Consider the following 13,930-nt stretch of genomic DNA (forward strand, 5'->3'; position numbering starts at 1 on the left):
CTATTACACCTGTTCAGGCCCGGAGGTTGGCTCTAAGTTTTCTAGCAGCTCATTAAATAAAACTTGATTAGTTACATAATTCATAAATCCATTAAACATTTAGAATTCCTAATTATAAGGCCAGAAAAACTTGCTCCCAAGTATCTTCTGAAAGACAGCAGCAAGATGTGTAATTAAAGTCTTCAACAATATCCATGGAATAGACAAACACATTTTGGAGGTCTGTTCTTGCATATATTTCTCAATATAGCATGTGGCATTTCATGCCTCATATAAGCAAATGGCATTATAAAGAAGATACAGAAAAAGAAATCTGCTGGGACATTATAATCCTGTCCTAGTACACTACCCTTATTCTATTAATGGGCTTAATTAAAGATGGTAAACTATGGTAGACAATGAATGAACTCCATTGCCTTCAAGCAATCTCTCCACTATTGTACTTAGCTGAACTTCATTCACTGGGACACTAGAGAATGCACTGCCTGGGAAGTGCCTCAAGAAGTGGATCCCATCCCTGGCTTCACAGAAGAATCCTCTGGCGAATTTAAGAAAAAAAAGTCACTCTTTCCAGAGATCCTGACTTAGTTGACTTACAGTAGGACACTGATATAGGTCATGTTTTTTAGTATCTCTAGGTAATTCTAATACGCATCCACAGTTGAAAACCATTGTTTTTGAGAACTATTCTACTTTGCAAATTACTACAAGTCAATAGCTATATTTTCACCTAAGTTATAGCTTACAGATGTTTGAAGAGAGAAAATGGGGTCTGAGGTATTTTGCTTTGACCATTAGTACCAAGATCTGAATATCTTAATTGTTCAGTGTTTAATTGGATAATTAAAATAGGTATAACTGACATATTAAAAAGGCAAAGAGAAACAGCGGGGCTTTGATTTTTTTTTTTTTTTTTACATTAAATTNCAGCTTTGTCACTCACTGATTTGGTCCTGCATTATCATCTGCATAAAATCTTTTGTTCTAAGCTTTCTTCTTATTTTATTATAATTTTTTTAATATCTTAACTTTTTCATTTTATTTTGAGAGAGAGCATGCATGAGCAAGGGAGGAGGAGAGAATAGGAGAGAGAATCCCAAGCAGGCTCTGCACTGTCAGCATGAAGCCCTACAAGGGGCTCAAACTTATGAACCATGACATCATGACCTGGGCTGAAACCAAGAGCTGGATGCTTAACCAACTGAGCCACACAGGTACACCATCTTCCTAGTTTATTAAATCAGTATATTCTTTTTCAAAATTCCCATGTATCTTTGAACTCTCACTGAACTGTTATGTTATATAAATTGAGTACTTAAGTAGCTGAATGATAAGGGAAGCCATAGACTTGGTTTTAGGGCTTATTCCCCAGACTGTCACCTACCTAGTAGCTCAAAATCGACATCAAAATTGATGTAGGCTAAGCAATACTCCTCAGACTTCAGCAATTCTAAGTATCAACTGGGGCTACTTATTGTAAGAGGACTGACTCTTGATCCCATTCCCAGAGTTTCTGACTCACTACATTGAGTGAGGCCTAGATCTCTGAATTTCTAAAAAATGTTTATTTATTTTGAGAGAGAAAGAAAGCGCATGTGAGTGGGGGAGAGGCGGAGAGGGAGAGAGAGAGAAAGAGAGAGAGGAGAGAGAGAATCCCAAGGAGGCTCCGCTCTGTCAGCATGGACAAGGAAGTGGGGCTTGATCTCATGAACCATGACATGAGATCATGACCTGAGCCAAAATCAAAGCTTAACTTAGTGAGCCACCCAGGCACCTCAAATCTCTGCATTTTTAATCACCCCTGGTGATTTGGATCAAGGTGTTTTATGGACCATCTACAGGAAATATGGTCCTACAGAGATTAGCTAAGTCTTAAAACAAATTATTAGGCACACAAAGCCATTTTTCTCAAATATGTGGTTCCAAAGAGCAAATGGCCCAAGCCAACTCTCCTTATCACCCTCTCTCCAAGGAGAAACCACATTTGACTTCTCTCTCAAATGGCCATGCCCTTACTATCCTTTCAGCTTCTAGACATTTTTTCCTGATGCCTGCACAGATTTCCCCTATCAAACTCTTAGATCATTGAGTAATAAATAATTAAAAAAGAAATTTTTTGGCTCATTATCTCATAAAAGAGGATCTAGGGACACAAAAAAATAACATCAGATCTGTCTCTCTCTCTCTCCCCCCCTGCAGCTGTTTTCCTTTGAATTGGTTTCATATTCTAGAATGTTCTTTCTATGTGATATGAAAGATAGCTCTGGGAAGTGTCTGAAAATTTGAGAGAGCCTCCCCTATGTTCCCCATCTCTATATCACCCCCCCCCAAAAGGATTCAGGAACACAGTAACACTCATGTTTTCTTCTTCAGAAATGACAAAAGATTTACAAAGATATATCCATCAGTCCTTACAGTGCACTCTTTTAGGAGTGAGGAAAGTTTTTCTTGGTCCTTCTATGGCCATGGTCATTTCTGAGCCATTCCTTAGCAAAGGGAATAAGATTATTTTTATACCATTCAGGCCCATGCGTGAAGCTTGATGCGATGAACTTTCCCTAAGTCCCATGGCTCCAAAAGAAAAGTGCTAGACATTGAAATAAAATTCAGACAGGAAAGAGAGATAAAAGAAAATGGTTGCTAAGGAGGCAAGCAACAATTCACTACAGGCTAGCTGTAATCTAAATTTAGAGAATAAAATTCATTTATCAATAGATACCTGCTAAGCTCCCAAAACCTCAAATAGCTCACAATGTTAAGGGGGGAAAATGCATAAAATCATTTTATTAAACTCAGTGATTGAAGTAGAGCAACGTAACTGACAAAGTTTGTAGTCAGGGATTATACAAGGTATTTGTTAGGGGCACCTAGGTGTCTCAGTTGGTTAAGCACCTACTTTGGTTCAGGTCATGATCTCATGGTTTGTGAGTTGAAGCCCTGTGTCGGGCTCTGTGCCGACAGCTCAAACCCTGGATCCTGCTTCAGATTCTGTGTCTCCCTCTCTCTACCCCTCCTCCATATGCTCTCAGTCTCTCTCTCTCTCAAAAATAAATTAAAACATTAAAATTAATTTTTAAAAAAAGAAATGATTTTTAAACTGGTGGCATTTTATGATGACCTGGGTCTGGTGCANACATTTAAAAAAATTTTAAAGGTATATATTAATACTCAAAAAAGCATTTAATTAAAAAAATTAAATGGAAGCTGTTGGTAGGCAAAAATATTGCATATGTCTTCAATAACTAATTCACTTTTTAATCACCTTAGGGCTTCTCTAAAAATCAAATATTGCGTAGTTTGTTCAATATGTAGTTGATACTCTTCTAAAAAGAATATAATTGCAGAGTACCAACAAGTATCTAATAAAAATTCCAAAAGCAAAAGCTGTGGGTGATAGTGGAAAGTATGTTCTGAAACAAGGGATGCAAAATATTGCATTGGTCCCAAAGCTCCTGGGCTGAAAAGAGCCTGAATTGCAGATCAGAGTTTAAAAAACATTTTAGTGTCATTTTCACATTTGTATATGACAACATTTAAATTCTAAATCATGCTAGTTTTCTTAAAATATCTAGTGTACCCCTTTCATTATTTAGATAGATTAGAATAGATATGTGCATTCTAATCAAATAAATAGATGACAGGTACATTAGTGACTGATTGATAGACTGACAGTCATAGCAGGAAGGAGTGAAAGAGGGACAGAGGGAGAGATGAAGGTGACATCCACATAAATAGATTTCTCATCAGGAGTTCTTCAGAGTTGTTATTACCAATGCAGTGAATGGCTGACATCTGGTGGTAAAACAGTGAAAATTTGCATAGGTTTTTGCACTCATAAAAGAGGGGCTACTCAGTGAATGATGGCTGTGTCTACAAGAACAACTTAAAATGCTACTAGTCATCCAGTTTTTATGTTTACATCATGCCAGACATCCAGGTATTCGAAAAGATCTGGAACGTCAGGTGTCACATAGATCCTGACAGTATCCATGTCCTCTCTGCCAGTGCAGTTACCAGAGAACAGAAAACCTTGAATTTATTTGGCTATTTTTTTTTTTAACGTAAGCACTTAAGGAGGCAACAATAAACATATATAATGTCTTTCAAAATCATTTTCATAATTTTAAGAAATAAGAGAAAATTAAAAATTTGGTTCATAAAAGTAAAAAAAGTCGGGGGCTTGGTACTAATCCCTGGGAAAGAAGACACAGCCAGTAATTACACCAAAGGCCATGATATTGGCAAGATTACTGACCTAGACTTGATCTGAAAACTGGCAGATCTGTGCACAGGGCTATGGGACTTGCTCATCTTCCACAACTTCAGGGGCGGCACCAGTTCTGGGTTTGTGCCTCTGCTCATGGAACGGCTCTTGGTAGTATATGGCAAGAAGTCCAAACTCAAAGTTGCCAGTCCCCCAGGTTTCCACAGCCATGGTGGAGCTCTATAATTCCTTCCTGATCACCCACCTGACCCTGGATAATTCTCACTGTGCCTTCATGGTCAATAAGGAAGCCATCTGTGACATATATCAACACAACCCAGATACCAAACGGCCCATATATACCAATCTCAGTCATCTGATTGGGCAGATTGTATCCACCATCACTACCTCAGCAATGTGACAGTACCCCGAATGTGAATTTGACAGAATTCCCAACGAAGCTGGTCCCGTACCCCCACATACACTTTCCACTGGCTACCAACTCCCAGGCATCTCAGCTAAGAAGGCCTATGATGAGCAGCTGTCTGTGGCCAAGATCACCAGTGCCTGCAAGCCACCCAATCAGATGGCCAAGTATGGCCCTTGCCACAGCAAGTACATGGTCTGTAGCATGCACTTGGGACACGGTCCCAAAAGACGTCAACACAGCCATCACCAGCATCAGGATGAAGTGCACCATCCAGTTTGTGGATGTTGCCCAACGAGATTTAAAGTGGGCATCAACTACCAGCCCCCCAACTGTCATCCCCAAGGGAAACCTGGTCAAAGTGCAACAGACTATGTACATCCTGTGCAACACCACTGCCATGGCTGAGGTCTGGGCCTGCTGGAACCATAAGTAAGATCTCATGTAAGCAAAGTGAACATGGGAGAAGGCATGTAAGATGGAGAGTTCTCTGAGGCCCTGGAGAACCTGGCAGCTCTGGAGAAAGATGAAGAAGGAGTAGGCATGGATTCTGTGGAGGAACAGGCCAAAAAAGGGGAAGATACTAGAGTGCATCTGGCAGGTTATTTCTCTCAGGTGGCTTTCTCCTGCCACTCATCAGCATGGGGTTTCAAGTTGTTTACAATTAAAGTTTCTGCATTAAATGAGTAAAATCATAACTCTATAAATACTAAAAATGATTGAATTTTCACTTTAAATGAGTGAATTTTATGGTATGTTAATTTTACACACACACACACACACACACACACAATCATATTCAAACCCAGTAAACTACATGCACCCTCAAAGCCTGAAACCTCCCAATCACAGGTGGACCATGGAGAAATGCCTCCATGTCTTCCAAAGCTGAGTCACAGCTCCTTAAAATACTGAATCATTCCTACCCCTACCAAGGGCCTCACTAAGCAATTCCCTAGCTTCTCCCTTGTGAAAATGCCCTATAGATGTCCTGCTTAGGCCAGTGCTATACCCTTCCCCAAGGTGTCCTGCACCATAGCCTTCCTTGCTTAGGGAGAGGCCCACCAGATACAGGAGTGTTTCTGTTGCATGTAGAAGTCTGTGCCCCACAGCAGAATTTCTCCACCTGGTGTCGTCCTCTTGCTGTACACCCCCATTCCACCATCAGGTAGAACTATTGCCTACTTTAGATTCCTCAGCTCAGGGAGCCTCTGTCTGTGAGATTCAACACCTAAAAGATAGAGGGCCTTCCAGTAGGGAGAGATGTGAAGCTAGCTATGGAAAGAGCTGGATATGTGTGGGAGGAGAACAGAAAGCATTCAGCTTTCTGCTCCTTCACTACCTTCAGTCAGTGCCCATTCCATCTTCCCTACTCACATATGACCAGTCCTTCATCACAGTCGGAATAAAACTCTTTACCACTGGAGCCAAACACAGCTTCCTCCTCTGAGTGAACTGAAATGTCATATTGCTTCAGTAAAGCCCTATATCCCAATGACCTTGGCAATCTAGGTATCTTAATAAAATTATATACTATGCTAAGACTTTTAGGTTCTATTATGTACTGATGAGAATTCAAAGACTTAGAATTAAAGGCTAATAACTTCAAGTTTGTGAGGTAGGATAGACTTTCCTTAGAATTTCTGGTACTTTTTCTGGGGAAAAAATTTCTCTTTCCAGTTTTCCAATTGAAATTTGAGGTAAAAATAGGAAAGTGATATTATTTGTAAATTACACTGGATTGTAAATTCCTCAGCAAAGACAAGGTACTATATGATTGCAAAATAATGTTACTGCAGAGACCAATGCTCTGTCTCATTCAGTTTGTACTGGCAGATGAGAATGAGATTTTTGAGAACTTGCAAGCTTTATTTGCAATCCCTTAAATGTGGTGTTATCATCGGCTATATCCATCAAAAGGGGGAAGGGGACCAAATGCTCTGCTGCCATCATTCAAAAAACGAGAAAACTTGCTTGAGCATCTGTTTGATCTGCCAGATACTATAAATAATGCCACAGAGTATGTACAATCAGTCACCAGATGCTTTGGATCACTGCCTCCGCAATGATTAACAAGAAATGTGGCAGGTCAACTCCAAGTGCAGATCTCTGTAGCAAAGAGAATGTCTTGGCTTCTCCAAAGGGACACATATTAATTAAAGTTTTATTCTGGAGAGTTCAGAGCTGTGCATAAATGAATGCTAAATTCTTATCCCCTGGATTCCAGACTCTTATCCAAGTATCTACGCAACAGATCTACTTCAATGTATAATAAGCATCTCAAACTCAACACGTTCAAACTGAACTTCTCTTTTCTTTCCCAAGTCTGTTCTGCCTAGTCTTCCTCATCTCAGTGGCAACTCCATCTTTCCAGTTATTCAAACCTAAAAAATTTAGGGTCATCATAGATTACTCTCTTTCTCTAAACACCTACATCCAGTGTCAGTCAATCCTGTTTACCTTCAAAATACAACAGATACCAGCCATTTGTCACTACCTCCATTACTACCAGTGCCATCATCTCTCTCACCTCAATTACTTCAACAGCTCAAACCGGTCTTCCATTGCCCTTTCTCTGTCCATTCTTAATCCCGCTTCCGGAGTAATTATCTAAAAAAGTAATAAGAATTCAGATATGTCACTTTTCTCAAATACTTTCAGTGAATTCCCATATTATTTAGAGTAAAAATAAAGTCGATATAAGGCCTAAAACAATTTTTTCTACCCCCTTGCCTCTATGATCTTCTGTTATACTCCCTACTACTCTGTTCTAGGTCTCCTGGCCCCCATATTATTCTCAAAACAACAGACACAGAAACACTGCAGCATTTTTTTACTTGCTATTCCTTGTCTCTGGAGTGCTCTTCCCCCAGGTAAACACATAACTCCTTTTCTCACTTTATTCAAAACTTTGCCCATGTGTCACTTCCTTCTGTTAGTTGATTTCTCTGCTCCCTATTGTGTTCCCAACTTCAGGCTTTTTTTATGTAGCTGTAATTTATTCATTTTCACTGCCATTTAGTATTCTATTAGATGAATATGCCACAATTTATTTATCCATTCTCTTGATGGATACCTATGGTATTTCCAATGTTTTACTATTACCAAAAAAAAAAAAAAAATCCGCCTATAAACATTCATGAATATAGCACCTGGTACAAAATTGGGTTATAGGCTTGTGCATCTTCAGCTTTGCTATATAATGCTAAATTGTTTTCCTGAAATAGTTGTATCAATTTATACACTCATCAGCTATGTATGACTGTATTGTCTGCTCTACAGCCTTGCTGAGATTTTTAATTACTCCCAATACGGTAGTTTTTAAATCATCTTTAATAATGGTTTTGATCTGCATTTTTTTTTCTGGCTATCAATCAGACTGAACATCTTTTAATGTTGATCAACTGTATCAGGATTCTAATAGGGAGCAAATGATAAGTTAGGATAAACAGAGGAACTAAGTACAAAAATGTGCATGTGGAGTGTAGGTGAACCCAGACTGTCAGCAAATAGGATTTCTTCCACTCCTAGATCCAAAAGGATAAGAGAAGGGAAAAGTTACTGGAAACCTAGAGGAATAGAGTCTTATGAAGCAGGAAACTTTGGTTGAAACAAACAGCGAGAGTGAGGAAGGGATTAAGGAGAACAAATATCTCAACTTCATTCTCCTCTCCTGATCTTCTGCCAGGAATTCTCATTGGCTGAATCCAACTGGATGTCAAAGATGATGAGAATTTTGCTGAGGCCAGGATTATGAACGAAGCACAGGGTGAAGAATGTAAAGTTGGTATACAGAGGCAAACAAAAGATATTTGCAGGGGCTATTCATGTTTACTTTTCTCTCCTAGGAGTTCCTGTTAAGACTTTTGCCCATTTTTATAATAGGTTATTTTTTTCATATAGATTTATCTTAGTTCTTTATGTGGACAATTATTTCTATTGCAAATAAGATTAGTTTCTTCCTCATGTTTATGACTTTTCTTTTTTCTTGCCTTAATATACTGGGTAGAGCCCCAAATAATTAACACCAGTGATACTTGTTTGTTTCATGATCTTCAACAGAATATTTGGAATGTTTTCATCATTAAGTATAAAGCTTACGATAGGCGCCTTTATTTTAACATATACTGAATCAGGATAAGGAAACGTTCTTCTGAGTTTGCCAAGAGGTTTTATTGTTGTTGTTTTAAATTTCAGATGGATGTTAATATTCAGCATGTATTTTTTCTGCATCTACTAACTACAAAGTCTGCAAACTACTGTCCCCAACAGGCCAAATCCAGCCAACATTTTTTTTTTTTTTTTTGTAAATAAAGTTTTATTGGAAAACAGCCACACTCACTTGTTTAGGTACATATGGCCGCTTTCCTACTACAGTGGCAAATGTTTAGTTCTATGGTCTGTAAATCTAAAAATACTTACTATCTAGTTAGCGCTTTGCGGAAGTTTGTCAACTAGATGGTTATACAACTTTCCTTTTTACCTCTGATCGTATGGTTTAGCCAGCTATTCTCAAAGCCAACACCCCAAATCCATATTCTCTGCCCTTTACTGCTCTATTCCCTCTGAGGCTTATTCTTACTAGTTGCATCCCCAAGCTCCCTTGCCACTGGCTTTTCAGGAGGGCTGAGAAATAAGAGGCAGTAACAGGAGATGGGAGGGTGGTAGCCCTCACTGGTCACAGTGCTGACCTACTATGGTTCTGGCAGAGGATGCATTCCTCTACGGCTACAAATACTTACATTTAAACCCTCTTCCATAATTCCATTTCTCGCTAAGCACTTTGCCCTTTCAATCCTAGAAAGGCCATTTCTATTGTTTGGTGGCTATTGTCCAACTCTCCCTTACGGGTTCCATTAATCCTTCTGTAAACTGTTCCTTAAATTTCCTCAGTTATACCTTTCCTCAGTTGTAACTATCTTTTGTGTTTCCTCTCTTGCCATGTCTCTTAGAAATGCAGCTGTTAATTATACAAATTGCTTTTCTAACATTAAACCAAGCTTGAATTTTGGGGATCTACTCAATTGGTTATAATGCCTATTGCTATAGGTCACTGCATTCAGTTTGCCTTTTTTTTTCTTGGTCTTTGTATTTATGAGAGAATAACCTGTCATTTTCCTTTCTTATTCTGTCCTTTTCCAATTTTGATATCGTGATTCTGCTACCCTCATGCCAAGATTTAAGGAGTGTTGTTTTTTTCTAGACTGAATAATTTGTATAAGATAGTATGTATTCTGTACATTTTGTTATAAATTTTGGGGAAAATCATCTGGCTTATTATTTTAAAATCACTTTTACAAGTTAAATTATTTTAGAATGTATCCATTTATTAAGTCTTTAAATTTATTGGAACAAAGTTGTGATAAAATCTGTCTTTTAAATATATACCTCATATCTGGCTCTGACCCTTTTTACCTCACAGTATTATTTATTTACAAATTCCTTAAATTAATTTTTTTAGTAGGCTTGCTAACTCTTCCCTCAGTTCATGTCATTATATGTTTATTTTCTATTCCAATGATTTCTATTATCTTCATAATTTCAATTGTTCTGTTTTCTTTAGGATTATTCACTTGTTCTTTTTATATCACATTAAATTAGATGCTAAGCTCATTACTTTATAACATTTATTTTTTTTTCCAAGATAAGCATGTAAGTCATAAATTTCCCTCTAAGAACAATTTGAACTGCATCCCATAAACTTTTTAAGCAGTTTTAATTCACATACCATGACTTACCAAGTTAAAAATTCAATAGTTTTTGATATATTAATATGTAATACAGAAGTTGCCATTTTAACCATTTAAAGTATACCATTCAGTGATATTACTTAGATTCATAATGCTCTGCAACCAATATCTATTTCCAACATGTTTTCATTTCTTCAAACAGAAACACTAAAATCAATAACCATTAGCTTTCCTTTCCTCCTCCCCTATATCCTGGTATCTACTAATATATTTTGTCTCTGTAAATTTGCCTATTCTTATATTTCATTAACTGAAATCAGAATATTTGTCCTTTTTGTCTGACTTATTTCACTTAGCATTATGTCTTTAAGGGTCAATGATGTTGTAGCATTATTCAGAACTTCATTCCTTTTGATGGCTAAATAATATTCCATTGTATGTACATACATTTTGTTTATCCATTCATCTTTTGATGGACACTTGGGTTGTTTCCGCCTTTTGGCTATTGTGAATAATGCTGCAATAAACATTGGTGTAGAAGTATCTCTTCCAGTCCCAGCTTTCAAATACTTTGGGAATATACCTAGGAATGAAATTACTGGGTCATATGGTAATTCTGTCTAGGTTTTTGAAAAACAACCAGACTGTTTTCCTCAGGGGCTGCATCATTTTACGTTCCTATCAGCAATGTACCAGTGTTCCAATTTGTCTGCATTCTCATCAACACTTGCTATTTTCCACTAAAAAATTATTACAGCCATTCTAGGAGATGTAAAGTGATACCTCATTACGGTTTAGATTTGCTTTTTCCTAATGACTAATGATGTTGAGTGTGCATCTTTTTCTGTGCTTTTTTGGCCATTTGTATATCTTCAATTGGGAAGTGCATAACCAAGTACTTTGCACATTTTTTAATTGGGTTGTTGTGTTTTTGTGTGTTGAATTATGAGTTTTTAATATATATGTATTTTTTTCTGGATTTTTAGGTGTTTTATCTACATTACATAAAAAGAAGTTATTACCTCTCAACCCATAACATATTAACTACTTCAGGTAAAATTAGTGATTATTAAACATAATTTGTGATCAGTATGGCTTAATAGAAGTCTGACTCTAAGTCCTATTCTGAAAGCATAGGCAAATTTGCCAGTAATTTACTTCTTGCTATGACCAAGTCACATAAACCACCACTATGATCATTTTATCACTGTACCATATAAAATTGAAAAATTATACATTTATATATATGTATATAGATAGATGAAATTCTAAAAGAGCAAAACCCAGTATAAAATACTGCTCAAAAGCCCAGAGACTATAGATTTTGTATTATGATGAAATAGAAAATTGTAATATTGGAGGAAGAGAACCATTCCATTTAGTATTTTTCTCTCCACCATGTAAAAATGGTACACGGGAAGGATTACAGTCAAGACTCCCTTTCCTTTAGTTTGTCCTCCATTCTCCTTTTAATTCCTGAGAACTTTCAGAACTAACAGAGGCTTCATCTCAAAGTAGAGGAGAGGAATGAAGTTGTCGTTGGCTATCTGATCTCCTCCAGCTACCCACCAGACTAAGGAATTGGCTCTCCTGTGTGCTCTCACAAGGACCTTCAAAGGTTGAATGATGAGGTGGTCAGATAAGGGAAGTCCCCTGGGACCAGGGCTACTTAACTTCTTAACAAGTTGTGAGTTGGGACACAAGGGATGTAGCATTAACAGGCATGAGGAGGTAAAAAAGGGGGTGAGAAGAACATTGACGGGTTAGAAGAAGCAAAAGAAACATTTGGCCTGGGCCTCAAGCTCAGGGTAAGCTACCGACTTAGATACTTTTTAATTTAATGACACTGAATTGATCTTTGCCTGCTTAAAATGTTAACACTGCACGAAGCTAGCATTTCCCATTTAATAATAAATGCATTTGTAGAAAACAAAAGTTTGAAATAAGTTTACTTTTTAAATGCTTATTTTTGCTTTTAACTATTAGAGTTAGAAACTCCCAACGGAACTGGCACAGTCCTTTGTAGAGCTCTGAACAAAAAAAGTTACAACTTTCTTTGCAGTCAAAAAAAAGCAGAACACAATACTTAATTTTGTTTCAAGGCCTAACATAGGGATCCCAACAAGATGTCTGTACAAAAGGCTACCGACGAGATTTTAAGACTGAAGTAAGTAATGTATTCATTAAGGACTACCAGTTACTACTTCACTATCCTATTGGAAGGTAAGCTCTAGGACGGTGGAGATTTTTCTTTCTAATATAACCTCAGCGTTAGAACAATACCTGCAGCAGAGTAGGCATTTAATACCTATTGTTTTTTGTTTTTTTAAGTAGGCTTTACACCCAGCATGAAGCCCAACACAAAACTTGAACTCACAGTTCAAGTGAGTTGAACCCTGAGATCAAGACCTGAGCTGAGATCAAGAGTCAGATGCTTAACCAACTGAGCCACCCAGACATGCCCTATTTTTTAAATACGTACCATTTTTTTATTGTATGAATGAATCCATTAACTAACCATGTAGTAAGTTTTCTTTTATAAATCTTAGGGAGTTGCTTTTTTTAAGATGATCATATAAGAAAATTTTACATTTTAAATGTTGGTCATGATACTTAAAAATAACTTTTCAAACCAAGATATTATTCTCATTTATTTTTCCTTTATTATAAATCAGCATCTCCATTTCCTACTAGATCATATTTTTAAGTGTATACCACAAGGTGGCATACCTCATAAAGACATTTCTGGACATCTGTCAAAATCTTACAATATACTTATGGAAAACCTCCCTTAAATACAGACAAGAGAGACTCCAACTCTAGACCCTTTGCTTGAGAGCTAGGCTCTGTCCTATTCTATCATATGTCCCTCCCTATGGGGTGAGAAGATCACAGTGCCCAGGAACATGTCCCTCCTCACCTGCAGAACCCCTTCCCGGTCCGTCTCAGGACAGTGGATGAAGCTGGAAAGCACATACCAAAGGTCTGGACTGTTGAAGCAGCACACCTGGAGGAGCTGGGGTGGGTTGTCCTTGGGAGAGGACAGCGCTGGGACAAAGAAAGCTGAGTCCAGCTCGCCCTGCTTTGCCACTCACCGGTACAGGGCTCGAGGAGTCCAAGAATTCTGGGAACCTTAGGAAGGCATGTTTGCCAAGGTAGGAACAGTTAGTGTGAGTTATAACTTCTGATTATTTAGGTATATGGTATGTTGACCTCCATTTGCAGGAGAGAGTCCTGCAAACACTAGAGACAAGACTGTGTATGTATATAATTTGTTATTTTTTGTATTTGGTTACTTATAATCTGTACTTGGAATTAGACTACATTTGAATCCTGAGATTTCAGCAATACAATCAGCAGCTTATATGAATAGTTTATATTGGCTATTTATCAGGAAGTAAAAGTAACTCATCAAAATGGCCTATAATACAATTTGTAAACAAAGGTAAGCACAGCAGCTATTATAGCTAGCCACCACTATTTCAGTTTTCCTCCTTCCAGGAATATAGTTCTTAACTATCCTTTGGTATTAGGTGTGGCCATGTGGCTAGCTTTTTTTTTTTTTTTTTTTTTTTTTTTTTTTTGTTTTTTCTTTTTTTTTTTTACTTT

General features: G+C 37.5%; 1 pseudogene; it reads left to right on the forward strand.

Annotated features, from left to right (window-relative positions):
* Positions 1 to 3,888: 3,888 nt before the first annotated feature.
* LOC144225972 (tubulin alpha-3 chain-like) lies at positions 3,889 to 5,321 on the forward strand (annotated as a pseudogene).
* The last annotated feature ends 8,609 nt before the right edge of the window (positions 5,322 to 13,930 follow it).

Source organism: Crocuta crocuta, unplaced genomic scaffold (assembly GCF_008692635.1).
Source record: "Crocuta crocuta isolate KB4526 unplaced genomic scaffold, BGI_CrCroc_1.0 scaffold131, whole genome shotgun sequence".
Classification (NCBI taxonomy): domain Eukaryota; kingdom Metazoa; phylum Chordata; class Mammalia; order Carnivora; family Hyaenidae; genus Crocuta; species Crocuta crocuta.